Here is a 17,106-nt window from a genome sequence, read left to right on the forward strand (position 1 = left end):
AAGGTAAAAAACAACAACATGTTTTATCAATTAGTCAGGATCTGTAGGCCTAGTTTCAAAAGTTGGTTTCCTGGGCATAATGGACATAATTGAAACTCCTGTTAAGTTTTTCCACTTTAATGAAAATATTAAATGACTTGTGAAGGAACATGGTAAATTTGCTGCCCAATTTCAGGGGGTTTGGTTTTGATTTCACTCTGTTATCTTCTACTGTTTTATTATCAACATTTACAAAGTTTATTATGGATTTCAGACCTTTGACTTTATTTACAGATCATTGCTTTATAGGGTGACTTGGGCTTTATTTTATTTTTATAACTTTTTCTTTATAATTGAAAGCTACAAAAGGGCATCATAGTGAATAGAAAACAAAATTGCACTGCTTCATTATATAGTTTTACTGTTCTGAACTATGAATTGAAGAAAGCATAAATTGACATGCTTGGAACTACAAAGAGCTGTTTTTCCTTTTTTTTTTAAGTTCGAATTATTAGTTTCAGAATATAATTAACTTCAATTAATTTAAAAAGAAACTTTAATGTTATTTTTGTAGAGAAAAAAATTAATGCAATGAAAATACACTTTAATATTTAGAGTGTGCATTTAGAATAAAATGATAGTTACCGAGTTCATTTTTTTTACTTGGGGAAATTATAAAGCTTTTTACTTAGGCTTTTGGCATTGTTTGTCTTTTCAAATTATTTTTAATATTTTTGTGCCTCTACATTAAGCACAATCATATATAAAAATAGGAAGGGGCACAGGATAACAGGCAAGACTACATTAAATCTAATTCTGCATTTTCATATCAATACTCACCTGTTCCACTGCATTAAAGTGAGTAGGCAGGCTTAAAGTTCAATGACTAAAAACTTCATTAGGTAAATTTGTCTGAAGATGTATTGACAGATTTCAGGAGAAAGAAAATGTCATAAACTTTACCAAATATTAATATAGTCACTTTTGTTTTATTCATTAATAAATACATCCAGTGTTTATTGTAACACTGAAATCAAAGAAGGTACCATTCTAGCCTCTGTACGCTGTCTTATTTGATATTCACAATATCCTTGCAGGGTTGATAACAGTGTCCCACTATACAGATGAAGAGCTAAGTCTTAGAGTAAGTAGCTTAAAGTAAAAAAAAACAAAAACATACAATTAGAGTCAAAACTCATATTAATCATATGAAATCTAATGCCTGTTTTAAATCTATATTGACCCATCTTAATTAACAACTGTCTTCAAAATTTAAATCCTTATGTAAATAATTTCATCTGTAAAAGTGTAACATTAAATAAAATATATGAACTTAATATTTTAAGTATTATAGACATGGGAGAAATGTTATGATGTTTGTTTTAGAGAAAATTATTAAGAAAAAAAACTAAATAAAAGCTTAATTCCTAAAAGTGAGAAAAATGGAGAAACATTCTACTATTTTAAATACAATGTATAGCCACAAATGTTCTGAGCAACTGAGAGTAAAATATCTATTAAATATCAAGGCATTTTTATTTTTAATATTTAAAATCTTTTATTTTTGGCAGTGATAAAAAGTAAGAATACAAAGAAAAATCTAACAGAAATAATCAAACTCATGAGGATTAACTGTGTCAAATACAAGCCAAACCATTTAACATTTGTTGACATTTTTAATATTCATAGTAACATAAATTAGTAATATCATACTTATATTGATTAAGGAACTAAAATCTGAACACGTTTATTAAGTTAACAGGGTCCTGGCCTGACCTGTGGTTGCACAGTGGATAAAGCATCAACCTGGAACACTGAGGTCGTTGGTTCGAAAGTTTGGGCTTGTCTGGTCAAGGCACATATGGGGTTGATGCTTCCTGCTCCTCCTCCCTTCTCTCCCTCTCTCTCTTCTCTCTAAAATGAATAAATAAAGTCTTTAGAAAAGATTTTTAAAAACCAGTTAACAAAGTCCCACAATATATTACAAATATGTAATAAAATATTTACTATTGTCTACTTGTAGTAAAAATGAACACAAATAATGAAAATTAACCTTTTCGTCCCTTGCAAATACTTATAAAAATTTTCTTGTCCACCATTTCAGCACCTAGAACAACACTTGGACCATAGTTTGTGCCCGATAAACATTAAAAAAAGAAAACCTTAAATTGTATTTAACTTTATGATTTGAAAACTTTTACTCATTAACCGAAATAAAATTCTAGTTTATTTACATCACAGCTTTTATACCATTAGCTAAATTCCTTTCCTTTTCTTAGAAAATTAATAAAAATTGACTTTTGTGTAAGAAAAGCCTTTGAGCAAAAACTGTGAAAATAAACCAAATAAGCAATTATTTACTCTTTTATAAGACACATTTTCTAAAGATAAAGTAAATCTCTGTTGCAATAATCTCTATTCCATTATGTACCAAGCATGGAATCAGTAACTTGTATTATAGCAGAGATGACTGTGGCTGCTTTGGACTTAAGGAACATTGATTTACAGAGGACAAATATACAGTGTGTCCGTAAAGTCATGATGTACTTTTGACCGGTCACAGGAAAGGAACAAAAGACAATAGAAATGTGAAATCTGCACCAAATGAAAGGAAAACTCTCCCAGTTTCATACCTATTCAGGGCAGTTCGATGTGGGCTCACGCACGGATTTTTTAGGGCTCCTTAGGTAGCTATCCTGTATAGCCTCTACAGACTCATCACTGACTGATGGCCTACCAGAACAGGGTTTCTCCACCAAACTGCTGGTTTCCTTCAACTGCTTATCCCACGAGTAATGTTATTCCTATGTGTATAGGCGCTTTGTTATAAATGCGCCGATATTCATGTTGCACTTTGGTCATGGATTCGTATTTAGTGAGCCACAGAACACACTGAACTTTCCTCTATACCATCCTCATCTCGACTGGCATGGCCGTGGGCTGCTGCGCTGTATACAGCATGTTACGTCATCATTTGTGCATGTGCACATGCTGCCACATCATCCTACAGAAACTGGGAGTGTTTTCCTTTTATTTGGTGCAGATTTCACATTTCTACGTCTTTTGTTGCTTTCCTGTGACCGGTCAAAAGTGCACCATGACTTTATGGACACACTGTATATAAAATACAGTATCTAACATTCCTTCTGATCTATTATTTCTGCTGATAAGCTCTTAGTTTGGAGATGACTGTTGTTGAACACCTTAATACATGCAATCTTTTACTTGAAAAAATATGGAAGTGATGAACTAGACTACTGAGTAGCAGCTTCTACCTAAAACTTAATAATACTGCTTTGTTTCCATGGTAGTTTTAGTTTATGATTATAGACTATTTATTGTATGCTCCTCTAATTCTCTATTACAGTAAAAAAAAATTCTTCTACAATACATGTAAGTTAAAATGCAGTTTATTTTAAGAAATATAAAAGGGAATAATAAGTAGTACTATGTTATGATATTTAAAGGTAATATGTGAAATATTGAAGTTTGGAAAATTTTTCCATAAGTTATTAGAATAATCAACATAATAATAATGACACATAAATATCTAAACTCCACATTTTAGAACATAATAATAATGGTTTTCTTAAATTACTAATGAGGAAAGGAAAAGCAATGGTCATAATAATAGCATATATATGATAATGGATATGGCTTATAAGTAGTGTAGAGCATTAAAAATTTCATCATGATATTGAATATAAAAGTAAATTACTATAAAAAATAAAAAACCTTAGTTACTTTCAGAATACTTTAATTAAAAAAAATTAGAATTGTGTTTGCTTAACCGAAAATTTCAGTACCAATAACAACAAAATAGAAAAGGGATAAAGACATTCCATTTTAAGTGATACTCAACAGAGTTTAGATTTTCTTAAACGACAATGACAGTAAAACTGCTACCTGGAGAAAACTACTTTAAAATTAAATGTAATCAGAGGAATACTAGGGAAAAAGAAAATATTTAAGTATTTAATTATCTTTTAAATAATTAAATCTAATTTTATTGAGTGTTGAAATCAGTATGTTCAAAATAAATAAATTATAAAGATAAGTAAATCAAATATTTGACATGATTATTCAATAGGAAGGGGTGTCATGTAAAAAATAACATTTTTAAGTGTTTTGGGCAATAAGTATGTGCCAAACTTATGAAGAAAATATCACTTAACAATGTAGCCTCTGTAAGCACTGTAATTAGCTGCAGCTTTTACAATTTTATAAATGCTATATTTGTTCCTGGCTGCTATTATTTTCTGACTATTCCCTGGGATATTTGAAAATCTTTATTGGTAATATGATCCAAGATAGAGTAGTGTAATGAATTAGACTTTAGTCACCCCATTATCAACTGAAATTCTGAGGTCTGAGATCCTAATTGTTTTAGATTGTGGTGTTTATTATTAATAACAAGCAATGCGGCTGTGGCCCGTTGGCTTGGTTGGTTGTAGCATAGTCCTGATGTACAAAGGTTGCTGGGTCAGTCACCTGTTGAAGCACTTGCAGAAAGGCATTGATGTTTCTGTCTTGCTCTTTCTCTCCCATCCTCTCTCTCTAAAATCAATAGAAAATTTTAAATTAGAAAAATAAAGGCAATGTCTTACAAGTTAATTTAAAATTATCAAAAACAACAACACAATACTTTTACCATTTCAATGGGTAGCAGGCTTTCCCATCCCACATCAGTTTCATGTTCGATACTGAGTGCTGCCTTTGCACTTGCTCTTGTTTCTGTCTGGTATGCTTCACACTCACTCCCTTTCTCCCTGAATTCTGTTTTCTGTTGATTGGACATTTCCTGACTACTTTATCTGATAAAATGATCTCTTGTTCTTTTCTAATATACTGCTTAAATTTTTTTTTTTCTGAAGTTGTAAACGGGTAGGCAGTCAGACAGACTCCCGCATGCGCCTGACTGGGATCCACCTGGCATACCCACCAGGGGGCGATGCTCTGCCCATCTGGGACATTGCTCTGTTGCAACCAGAGCCATTCTAGTGCCTGAGGCAGAGGCCATGGAGCCATCCTCAGCGCCCAGGCCAACTTTGCTCCAATGGAGCCTTGGGTGCAGGAAGGGGAGAGACAGAGAGGAAGGAGAAGGGGAGGGGTGGAGAAGCAGATGGGCGCTTCTCCTGTGTGCCCTGGCCGGGAATCGAACCCGGGACTCCTGCACACCAGGCCGACACTCTACCACTGAGCCAACCGGCCAGGGCTTATACTGCTTAAATTTTAACATAGCACTTAATATTACCTGATTATTCACTATGTTTGTTTATTCTCTACCCATCTTACCCTCCCACTCAATTCCAAGAGCACAGGGGCACCTTCTTCTGCTTCATTTACTTCTGTTTCTTGAGTGGCCAGAAGAGTGCTTGGCACATGGTAGATCCTCAGTAAATTTTGTTACTTTAGCTCAAGGTAGTCAACCTTTTTATACCTACTGCCCACTTTTGTATCTCTGTTATTAGTAAGATTTTTTAACTGCCCACCAGCTCCACAGTAATGGTGATTTATAAAGTAGGGAAGTAACTTTACTTTATAACATGTATAAAGCAGAGTTACAGCAAGTTAAAGCATATAATAATAATTACTTACCAAGTACTTTATGTCGTATTTTTGCTAAAGTTTGGCAGAATAAATCTTTATAAAACAACTTACTATAGTTAAATCTATCTTTTTATTTATAATTTGGTTACTGCACTACCACTCACCATGAAAGCAGGAACGCCCACTAGTGCGCGGTAGGGACCAGGTTGACTACCACTGCGCTAAATTGCCTCTCAAGTGGTTAACTCCTCATTCCACATTATACATATTTCTCATTGTTTAACAGATACTTCTATTACTACTAATGCACAGCATCACTAATTTGACTTAAGATGCCAGTACTGATCTTTATTTGGAAAATTGAACAACTATTATGCTGTGTTTCTTTTTTAAAAATACACCTTTCTGCCTGACCAGGCGGTAGTGCAGTGGATAGAGCATCAGAATGGGATGCGGAGGACCCAGGTTTGAGACCTCGAGGTCGCAGCTTAGGCATGAGCTCATCTGGTTTGAGCAAAGCTCAGCAGCTTCGACCCAAGATCACTGGCTTGAGCAAGGGGTTACTTGGTCTGCTGTAGCCCCACGGTCAAGGCACATATGAGAAAACAATCAATGAACAACTAAGGTGTCGTAACAAAAAACTAATGATTGATGCTTCTCGTCTCTCTCCGTTCCTATCTGTCTGTCCCTATCTATCCCTCTATCTGACTCTCTCTCTGTCTCTGTAAAAAAACAAAACAAAACAAACCTTTCTAAGCCTATTATAAGATTAGCAACATCATTAATTTTAAAATATTGGCCCTGACCAAGCAGTAACACAGTGGATAGTGCATCAGCCTAGAATGCTGAATAACCAGGTTCAAAACCCCACAGTCAGTGGTTTAAGAGCGGGCTCACCAGCTTGAAAGCAGGGTCGCCAGCTTGAGCATGGGATCATAGACATGACCCCATGGTCGGTGGCTAGAGCCTGAGGTCACTGGCTTGAGCCCAAGGTCACTGGCTTGAGCATGGGGTCATGAGCTCAACTGGAACCTGTAGCCATGACACATATTAGAAAGCAATCAATGAACAACTAAGGTGCCACAACTATGAGTTGATGCTTCTCATCTATCTCCCTTCTTGTCTGTTTGTCCCTCTTTCTCGCTCTACTCTCTCTCGTGCGCTAATATAAATATATATGCATATATACATACGTACATAAATAATAAAATATTGATAATCTTTCCAGAAAAAAACCTGATGTAATCAAGTATATAAATTGTTATATAGATGTGATAAGGTCATATAAATTGTGTAAATTTTCAGATATTTTTACTACAATGAAAATTAAATGCTGGCAGGATTTTTAAAAAGTTAAACATTTCATTCCCATAGGATACAACAATAACACTACCTGTATTTAGCCAAATAAATTGAAATTATGTCCCCCAAATATCTGCACACAGATGTTTATATCATTATTCATAACTGCCAGAACTTGCAATAATTTAGAAAAGGCTCAAGGCTTAAGCCTGGATGAAGAGAGAAGGAATGGGAGGAGAAGGGAAGAATGGTTGATGGGGGAGGGAGAGGGAGAGAGTGTTATTTAACACACTGTTTTCAGATTTATCTATCTATTAGATATCTCATTTATATAAGCCAACAAATTTCCATCTATTCAAAGTCAGGTTGAGCTGCTTTTCTATTACCTGGAATTGAGAATTCTGTCTAATTGGATGGAGAGGCTTATATATGTACCAGGCTAGAGTTTTTAAGTATACCAAGAAGACTGACTTAGTGTGATTATGTGGATTAATCTAAGATAAAAAGTTAAGCTTTGAGTTAATGAAATGTTTTCATTTTTCTCAAGATAATTGGCATTCAAGTAAGGTCCTTGTAAAGCAAACTCCAGACGTTTTTTAAATTTAAACGTTGCATTAAATCTTATGGAGAAGGGGGATTGGGAGGAGGTCTTTACTGGGTCTAGCACATAGTTGCCAGGAAACATATTTTACACATTTTATTAGCCTAAGGAGTAAATTACTTATTATTATCATTAAGATAAGTGTTTGAGATTTCTCAAAACACTAAAAATAGTTATACCATACAATTCAGCAATTCTACTTCTGGATATTTATCTGAAGAAAATGTATGCACTAATTTGAAAAGATATATGCACCCCTATGTCCTTTGCAGCATTATTTATAATAGTCAAGATATGGAAACAACCTAGGTGTCCATCAATAAATGAATGCATAATGCAGCTTGGGAATGTGTGTTTGAGAGATCGAAATGTTTTTGCTTTGAAGACTAGCATTTATTTATGCATCATTTCAAGAAAATATTTATCGAACAACTAGTTATGAGCTGTGTACTTCTCTATACAAATTGTCTGCTCTCGTCAATTGTATATTCTAGTGGAAGTATGCTTAGAATAAACAATTTAATAAATATATACTATACCATGACATAAAAATTTATATAAAGAAAAAATACATAGTCAGGGGATATTGTGGTTGTTATTTTATAACCCTGATTTGGGAAGGCCACTGAGCAGAGATCTAAAGAAATTGAGGGACTGGGCCATGAGGATATCTGAGGTAAGAAATTTTCAGGTCTTATATTGCATTTAGATATTACTTGACTATAGTGTAATTTCCTGAAAGACACTCTTATAATTGTCATTTCAAAAAAATCCAAGGTTGGTTTCAGACCTTCATCATATCAATCCTGGATTTTGCCTTATGCTGCCAAGAGATCTTTATTCACCTGATATGCTCTCTCTTTATCGTCCACAGGATACTCTTCTGTTTTTTCAATAAATTTTTATTTGGGGCCATTTCCTCCAAGAAGCCAGGGTAGACAAAATACTCTCTTTTATACCCCGAAAGATATATATAGCACAATACTATAGACTTAAGAGTCTACAAAATTTTTGAAGAACATGACCTATGGTTTGCCTCTAGCAGAGTTACTTACTCTCAATAAATTGTGTTGAACTGAATTTTAAATAAAAGTAGGTTGACTGAAACATGAATATACATATGTGAGAAAAAGACAAAAAATATTAGAGAGAGAAGACATATTCCATTCCTCAGTTCACTTTGTTCACTAGATTCCACATATAAGTAAGATCATACAATATTTGTCTTTCTCTGCCTGGCTGATTTCACTTAGCATAATAATCTTCAGGCTGAGATCAGAGAAGGTGAAAGGATTAGTGAAATTATATATACATAACACATAGTAACAGATAAAAAGACAGCAAATCCCAGAGGGGAGGGGTGAGGGAGTTAGGGGGAGGGGGCAAAAGGGTGGGGTGGGAATGAGGGTGTTATATTCAGTGGGACACTTGAATCCATGTTAACACAATAAATTAAAATTAATAAAAAATTTTTAAAAAGAAAGAAGACATAAATAGAAAAGTGCAAAAATAACTAAGGGAAAAACAGGTGAAATAGCTGATTTAATGACTAAACTGTCTTGTCAAGGAATAAATCAAACATGAGGAGAAGACTGCTGCTTCTGTTATAGTGGTCTCTATTTTCTCCCCTTTCTGTCTCTAATTAAGTAAATATATAAATATAACATTCAGTAAATACGTAAATATAACAATGTCACTATATAAATATAACATATAGCAATATCTGACAGACCCTTGAGCTCAATAAAATATCTACATTTAGTTAGTTTTTGGCTTATATATATATATATTTTATTTTTAGAGTTAGTTTTTGGGAAAAAAACCCCTTTGGGAGATATTTACAACATTTTTCTTGATTAAAGTAGTCAATTAATCCATTAAATAGATTAATTTCTTTATTTTTTTCCTTTTTGTATTTTTCTGAAGCTGGAAATGGTGAGGCAGTCAGGCAGACTCCCTCATGCCCCCCGACCGGGATGCACCGGCACACCCACTAGGGGGCGATGCTATGCCCATCCGGGGCCTCGCTCTGCTGCAACCAGAGCCATTCTAGTGCCTGAGGCAGAGGCCACAGAGCCATCCTCAGCACCCGGGCCAACTTTGCTCCAATGGAGCCTTGGCTGCAGGAGGGGAAGAGAGAGACAGAGAGGAAGGAGAGGGGGAGGGGTGGAGAAGCAGATGGGCGCTTCTTCTGTGTGCCTTGGCCAGAAATCGAACCTGGAACTCCTGCACGCCAGGCCGACGCTCTACCACTGAGCCAACCGGCCAGGGCCTAAATAGATTAATTTCTATAGATGCACATGTATATTTAATCAAACCTTATTTCTATAGCTTAAGTACAATATAATATTATTGTGACATAATTTAGTAATTAAATATATTCTTTCCAATATTTAGATATTGTTTACTTTTTTGGAAAGGGAGTATTTGTGGAATTAACAGCCTGTTGGAATTTCTCCTAATAAATGTCAGTGGTTATCCAAAAAGAAAAGTTCATTCATGATTTCATTTAATATGTTCCAACCTATGTTATGTTATATGATGAATTAATTCTCATATTTAGACTGGAAAGAGTTTTTTGTAGAAATTGTTGAGTTAATTATTTAAATGTTCTATTAGGCCTTTCTTCTAGTACAGAAGATCCATTATTCAGGTTACCTCTTCTTTATCAAAGGATTAATTATTTTCTATTATTCATTAGACTTCCCCCAAATATCCCAATACTTATCATAAAGTTGTGAATATGGTGCCAACTATTACTATCAACTCTCCATTTTCCTTCAATGTTTCTGCTTTGGTCTTCCTTAAGGATTATGATTGTATGAAAGATATAGAAAAGACTATCTCACAAACATAATCTTTCAGCTACTGTAAATTTAACCTGATATCCACAATATAGGAGACAAATAACAGATGATATCTTTAGGACAGATGTTAAATAGTGCAGTCTACTTCCATCAAATTATATTTACAGTTTAGTGTGTGTTATATTAGTAGTTTCATGCTTGAGGCAAAGTTTAATAACATTGCATTTTTTATTTCTAACAGATAGACTTTAAAGGATAATAGCTATTTGACAGAGGCTTTCAATGTTTTTCCAAATGTATATTTCTGGGACCTTGGAGGTATACCACTGTAGCTTCTTTTTTTTTTTTTTTTTTTTGTATTTTTCTGAAGCTGGAAACCGGGAGGCAGTCAGACAGACTCCCACATGCGCCCAACCGGGACCAACCCGGCATGCCCACCAGGGGGCGATGGCATCGCTGTGTCGCGACCAGAGCCACTCTAGCACCTGAGGCAGAGGCCAAGGAACCATCCCCAGCGCCCGGGCCATCTTTTGCTCCAATAGAGCCTCGGCTGCGGGAAGGGAAGAGAGAGACAGAGAGGAAGGAGAGGGGGAGGGGTGGAGAAGCAGATGGGCGCTTCTCCTGTGTGCCCTGGCTGGGAATCGAACCCGGTACTCCTGCAAGCCAGGCCGACGCTCTACCACTGAGCCAACCGGCCAGGGCCAACCACTGTAGCTTCTAAGAGAGTTGAAAGTTTTATTTATTTATTTTATTTATTTATTTATTTTTATTTATTTATTTATTCATTTTTTTAGAGAGGAGAGGGAGAGACAGAGAGAGAGAGAGAGAGAGAGAGAGAAGGGGGGAGGCGCTGGAAGCATCAACTCCCATATATGCCTTGACCAGGCAAGCCCAGGGTTTCGAACCGGCGACCTCAGCATTCCCAGGTCGATGCTTTATCCACTGCGCCACCACAGGTCAGGCACCACTGTAGCTTCTAAATAGACTAACCTCAGGTAAACAAAATATATATCAATTCATGAAAAAAAAACCCCTGCATTTTGTGGCTCAGTAGACTAGTAGATAAGTTAGTTCCAAGAGAGAAAGGATTATAGGTGATGAGGCAAAGTAGTTTTCCAGTTGTGAATACATGAAGCAGAATTTATTATTGCATTATTATTTATTGTTTTAATTTTCATGTTAACTACAAACTTACCACTGCACACCCTGTATTTTGCTTATTGCTTCACTAATACAATGAAAAATTCATATTGGATACCTAAATATTTGTTGAATTGTTAATGAATAGAACATGTTAAGGAAGGTGTGCTTTAATCTATTGGGTTAGAAATTGTTTAGTTAAAATCTGGTCTTTGATATTGTTGGTTCATTGAATTCATATAAAAAAAACAATATTTTTATTGAGTTCTTTGAGAAACATTGACCCTATTGTTCCACCCATTCATGCATTTATTGATTGATTCTTGTATGTGCCCTGACCAGGGATCAGACCCAAAACTTTGGTGTGTCAGGATAATGTTCTAACCATTTAGCCAGGGCTCCTTGCATTTATTTTGTTTTGTTTATCCTCATCAATTGCTTAACAGTGTGTACCTCTCTTAAAAAATATATTATGTACTGCCTTGTATATATTTTTATTTTTTATCTAGAAATCAAATTTAAAGTATTATTTTTAACAGTATATATCAAGTCTTGCATCTTACATAGGGTGCTATACACACTAGGTGATTTCTGTAATTGAAAGAAAATATTTTAGAGAATGATGCCAAAAAAATTAAGTAATCAATGTGTTTTGATTCAGTTGAGTAGAATCAGACTGTTTATAGCTAAATTTCAAATGCATATGTTTATTAAACAAATCTCTAATTTAGTAATTTATAGGTTTTTTTTTTTAATTTTATTTAGACAATTAACTTTAACAGGGTGACATTGACAATAAGAGTATATAGGTTTCAGGTAAACATTTCTATAGCATCTGAACTGTTGATTATGCTGTATACCCATCACCCAAAGTCAAATCATTTTTGGTCATCTTATATTTGTCCCTCTTTCCACCCTTTCCACCATCCCATCCCCTCCCCTACACCCTTTCCCTTATCTTGGTATCCACTTTAATTTCATCTATGTCCATAAGTCTCAGTTTTTTATATCATACCTATGTATGAAATCATACAGTTCTTAGCTTTTTGTGACTTATTTCAATTAGTATAATGTTTTCAAGGTCCATCCGTGTTGTCGTATATGTCACTATGTCATCATTTCTTATGGCTGAGTAATATTCCATTGTATATATGTACCACATCCTCTTTACCCAATTCTCTATTGAGGGACACTTTGGTTGTTTCCATGTCTTGGCCACTGTGGATAATACTGCAATGAACATGAGGGTGTATGTGTTTTTACATACCAATGTTTTCAAGATTTTGGGGTAGATACTCAGTAGAGGGATTGCTAGGTCATATGATAATTCTATTCTTAATTTTTTGAGGAACAACCATGCTTATTTCCATAATGGTTTACTAATTTGCATTTCCACCAGCAGTGATGAGAGTTCCTTTTCTTCCACAGCCTCTTCAACACTTATTTTTACCAGTCTTGTTGATAATAGCCTATCTGACAGGTGTGAGTTGGTATCTCGTTGTTGTTTTGATTTGCATCTCTAGAATAGCTAGTGAAGATGCGCATCTTTTCATACACCAGTTAGCCATTTGTATGTCCTCTTGGAAGAAGTATCTGTACGGGTCCTTTCCCTGATTTTTTTTTTTTGTATTTTTCTGAAGCTGGAAACGGGGAGAGACAGTCAGACAGACTGCCACATGCGCCCGACCGGGATCCACCCGGCACGCCCACCAGGGAGCGATGCTCTGCCCTCCAGGGCGTCGCTCTGTCACGACCAGAGCCACTCCAGCGCCTGGGGCAGAGGCCAAGGAGCCATCCCCAGCGCCTGGGCCATCCTTGCTCCAATGGAGCCTCGCTGCGGGAGGGGAAGAGAGAGACAGAGAGGAAAGAGAGGGGGAGGGGTGGAGAAGCAGATGGGTGCTTCTCCTGTGTGCCCTGGCCGGGAATCAAACCCTGGACTTCTGCACCTCAGGCCAACGCTCTACCACTGAGCCAACCGGCCAGGGCCCTTTCCCTGATTTTTAATTGGATTGTTTGCTTGTTAATTGCTGAGCTTTGTGAGTTATTTATATATTTTGCATATTAAGTCATCAGAGCTATTGTTTGCAAATACCTTGTCCCATTTATTTGGCTGCCTATATGATTGTCAGTTTATTTGGCTGTGTAGCCTTTTAGTTTAGTTTAGTAACTATGTTTTCTTTATGCAATTTATATATTTTTAATGTATTGTATTTGATTTGCTAACATTTTGTTTAGGATTTTTGCATCTGTATTCATTAGAGATATTAGTCTGTAGTGGGTTTTTTTGTGTGTGTGTTGTACTTGCAAGGTTTTGGTATGAGGTTATGTTGGCCTCATAAAATGTGTGGTAGAGTATTGCTTCTTCTTCTATTTTTTGAAAGACTGAGAAGGAAAAGTACAAAATCTTTGAATATTTGGTAGAATTCACTAGCCTAGCCATCTAGTCCTGGACTTTTGCTTTATGAGAGTTTTTTTATATTTGTTTCTGTATCTTCCCTGCTTATAGGTCTATTTATATTTTCTACTTTTTTGTGACAGTCTAGAAAGATTGTATAGTTTTTGGAATTTATCCATTTCCTCTAATTTGTTGAATTTGGTGGCATATAATCTTTCCTAATATTCTCAAGATCTTCTGTATATTTATGATGTTTGTGGTAATTTCTTCTTTTATTTCATATTTTGTTTATATAAATCTTTCCTGTTCTTTCCTTAGTGAGTGTACACATTGGTTTGTCAATTTTATTGATCTTTTTAAAGAATCAGCTCTTTGTTGTATTAATTTTTTCTATAGTTTTTTGTTCTCTATTTCATTTAGTTCTGCTCTAATTTTTACTATTTCCTTTCTTCTGCTAACTTCTGGTTGCCTTTGTTCTTCTTTTTCTAGTTCCTTAAGTTGTGATGTTAGGTTGTTTACTTGAGATCTCTCTTGTTTCTTTATATAAGCCTGTAATGATATAGCCTTCCCTCTTATTACTGCTTTCCCAGCATCCCAGAAATTTTGATATGTTGTCTTATCATTTTCATTTGTCTCTCTCTATTTTTTGTTCTCTGCTTATATTTCTTTCTTGACTCAGTAATTTCTTAGAAATATGTTATTTAATTTCCACATTTTTGTGGGTTTCTCCATTTTCTTTTTACAACTGAATTCTAATTTAAAAGACTTGTAGACAGAAAATATGTTTGGTATAATTTCAATCTTCCTAAAATTGTTGATGTTAGTTTTGTGTCCCAACATATGGTCTATCCTTGAGAATTTTCATGCACACTGGAGAAAAATGTATAATCTGATGTTTTGGGATAAAATGTTCTGTAAATGTCTATTATGTCCATTTGGTCCAGTGTGTGGTTTAAGGCCTATATTTCTTTATTATCTGTTTGGATGATTTATTGCAAGCTGTCAATGGTGTGTTAAAATCTCCAGGAATGATTGTGTTTTTGCCTGCTTCTATTTTTAGATCAGTTAGTAGATACCTTATATGTTTTGGTGCTCCCTGATTTGGTGTATATATATTAAGAAGTGTTATGTTTCTTTATACAGTGTCCCCTTTATCATTATGGAATGTCCATCTTTGTCTCTGGTTACCTTTATTGTCTTGATGTCAGCATTGACAGATATGAGTATGGCTATACTGCTTTTCTTTGGATATTATTTGCTTGTAGAATCATTTCCAACCTTTCACTTTGAGTCTATTTTTATCCTTGCAGTTTGGATATGTCTCTTGAAGGCAGCATATGGTTGGGTCTTGCTTTTTGATCCAATCTGCTACTCTGTGCCTCTTTATTGGTGAGTTCAGTCCATTTATAGTTTGTGAAATTATTGACACTTGAAAATTTCCAATAGCCAGTTTTTACTTGGTAGCTCTATTTCTTGCTTGGTTCTTCTCTTTCGTGTTTCTGTAAGTTGTTTTTGTATGATGGTATTTCATACTTTTTCCCTTGTTTCTTCTTTTTTTTAAGCTCTGTATTTCAGTAGTGGCTTTTTCATAGGTGGTTACCATTAAGTTATTAAGAGAAAAATGTTCATATGTACAAGAGTCTTTTGTTTTATGAGTACTTCTAAACTCCATCCTCTTTTGCTACTGTGGATCTTTATCCTCTGCCTTTTTGTGTTATTGTTGTCACAGATTATCTTTATTTTTATTGTGACCATTTTGGATCTTTTACTTATAGTTTTGATCTGTTTTGTTCTTTGTTTCTGGCCAAATAACCCCATTTAATATTTTCTGTATTGGGAATTTTCTGGTGATAAATTCCTCAGCTTCTGGATGTTTGTAAAAGTTTTTATTTCTCCTCCATATTTGAAGGATAACTTGGATGGATATAGTATTCTTAGCTGGTAATTACTACCTTTCAGTACTTTGAGTGTTTGGTTCCACTCTCTTCTGGCTTGTAGAGTTTCTCCTGAGAAGTCTGATGATAACCTAATAAGCTTTCCTTTGCATGTTATGTTCTTATTCCTAGCTGCCTTGAGGATTCTTTCTTTGTCATTGATTTTTGACAATTTTATTATGATGTGCCTTGGAGTAGGTCTGTTTGGGTTGAGGTAACTCAACATTGTTTGCTCTTGGATTCAAGGCTCTGTTTCCATAAGCTTGGGAAAGTCTCAATTATTTGTTTGAATAGGCTTTTCATACCTTTCTACCTCTCTTATTCTTCTGATAAACCTATTATTCTTATATTACTGTTTCTCATGGAGTCAGAAAATTCTTGTAGAGCTCACTCAGTTTTTTCAGTTCATGAATCTCTCTTCTTTTCTCTCCTGTAGCATCTCTAGTTGCCTGTCTTTGATGTCACTAATTCCCTCCTTTATCTGGCTTGTTCTTTTAGCTTGCTACCTCAGGTTTCAATTCATGTATTGAATTCTTCATCTATGTTTTTAAAGTTTTAATCTTCTTGGTGAGATAATCGTTTTGTTTATTAATTTGTTTTCTGAGCTCATTAAATTACCTGTTGGTGTTTTATACCATCTCATTGAGTATTTTCAGAACTTAAATTTTGAATTCTCTATCATTTAACTCCATGGTTTCCATTTGATTGATATTTATTTCTGTAGGTTTTTAATTTTGTTTATGAACTGCATCTCTGTCTTGTAGAGCCATGGTATTCAAATTCTTCTTCTGTGAAGGTATTTGAGATGGTATTGTTAGGAACCCTAACAAGAAAACAACTTAAAACATGAAAAGTTAAAATAAAAATACAATATAAAATATAAGAATTTTAAAAATTATTAGAAGAAAAACCAAAGGAAAAAAAATCAAAAACACGCAAACAAAAATATCAAAAATAAAATCACCAATAATATAAGAATAAAAATTAAAAAATTAAATTCAAAAGAGAAAAAAAAATAAAAAAAGAGAAATTTTGGCTTTAAGAGGTTTCTTCCAGTAGGTGTCATTGTATTACAACTTTTAGCTCCATAAAGTATTTGGGCTGTCCTCCAATAAAATGTTGCTGTAACAATGATGTAGGTAGGGCCTCAGTTGCATTGGTGGATGGGTTGCATTGTGAGGGCTTTATAGCTATAGCAATGGTGATCTCAGATTTCTGGGCACTCCTCTTCACATCTCAGCAGACTTGGGGACCAGACATGGAATATCTCTGTTCTTCAGGAGAGAGTGGCTCTGGAGGACTACCTGTGGAGTTTGTCTCTGCTACTCTCCATACTGTGAAGTGAGGGAGGCAGGATCTGGAAGACTGGGGGACTTCACTTTAGTTTTTTTTTCCTCT

At 35.0% G+C, this 17,106-nt stretch overlaps 1 protein-coding gene and 1 non-coding gene across 2 annotated transcripts in view; one reads left to right on the top strand and one right to left on the bottom strand.

Annotated features, from left to right (window-relative positions):
* The window catches only part of CCSER1 (coiled-coil serine rich protein 1), a 1,510,224-nt gene that overhangs the window by 1,323,584 nt on the left and 169,534 nt on the right, over window positions 1-17,106 (top strand). The window lies entirely within an intron of this gene.
* Window positions 13,290-13,365, bottom strand: TRNAL-GAG (transfer RNA leucine (anticodon GAG)). Its single transcript has one exon. It is a non-coding gene; the product is annotated as a tRNA-Leu (tRNA).

This window comes from Saccopteryx leptura, chromosome 5 (genome assembly GCF_036850995.1).
Source record: "Saccopteryx leptura isolate mSacLep1 chromosome 5, mSacLep1_pri_phased_curated, whole genome shotgun sequence".
NCBI lineage: Eukaryota > Metazoa > Chordata > Mammalia > Chiroptera > Emballonuridae > Saccopteryx > Saccopteryx leptura.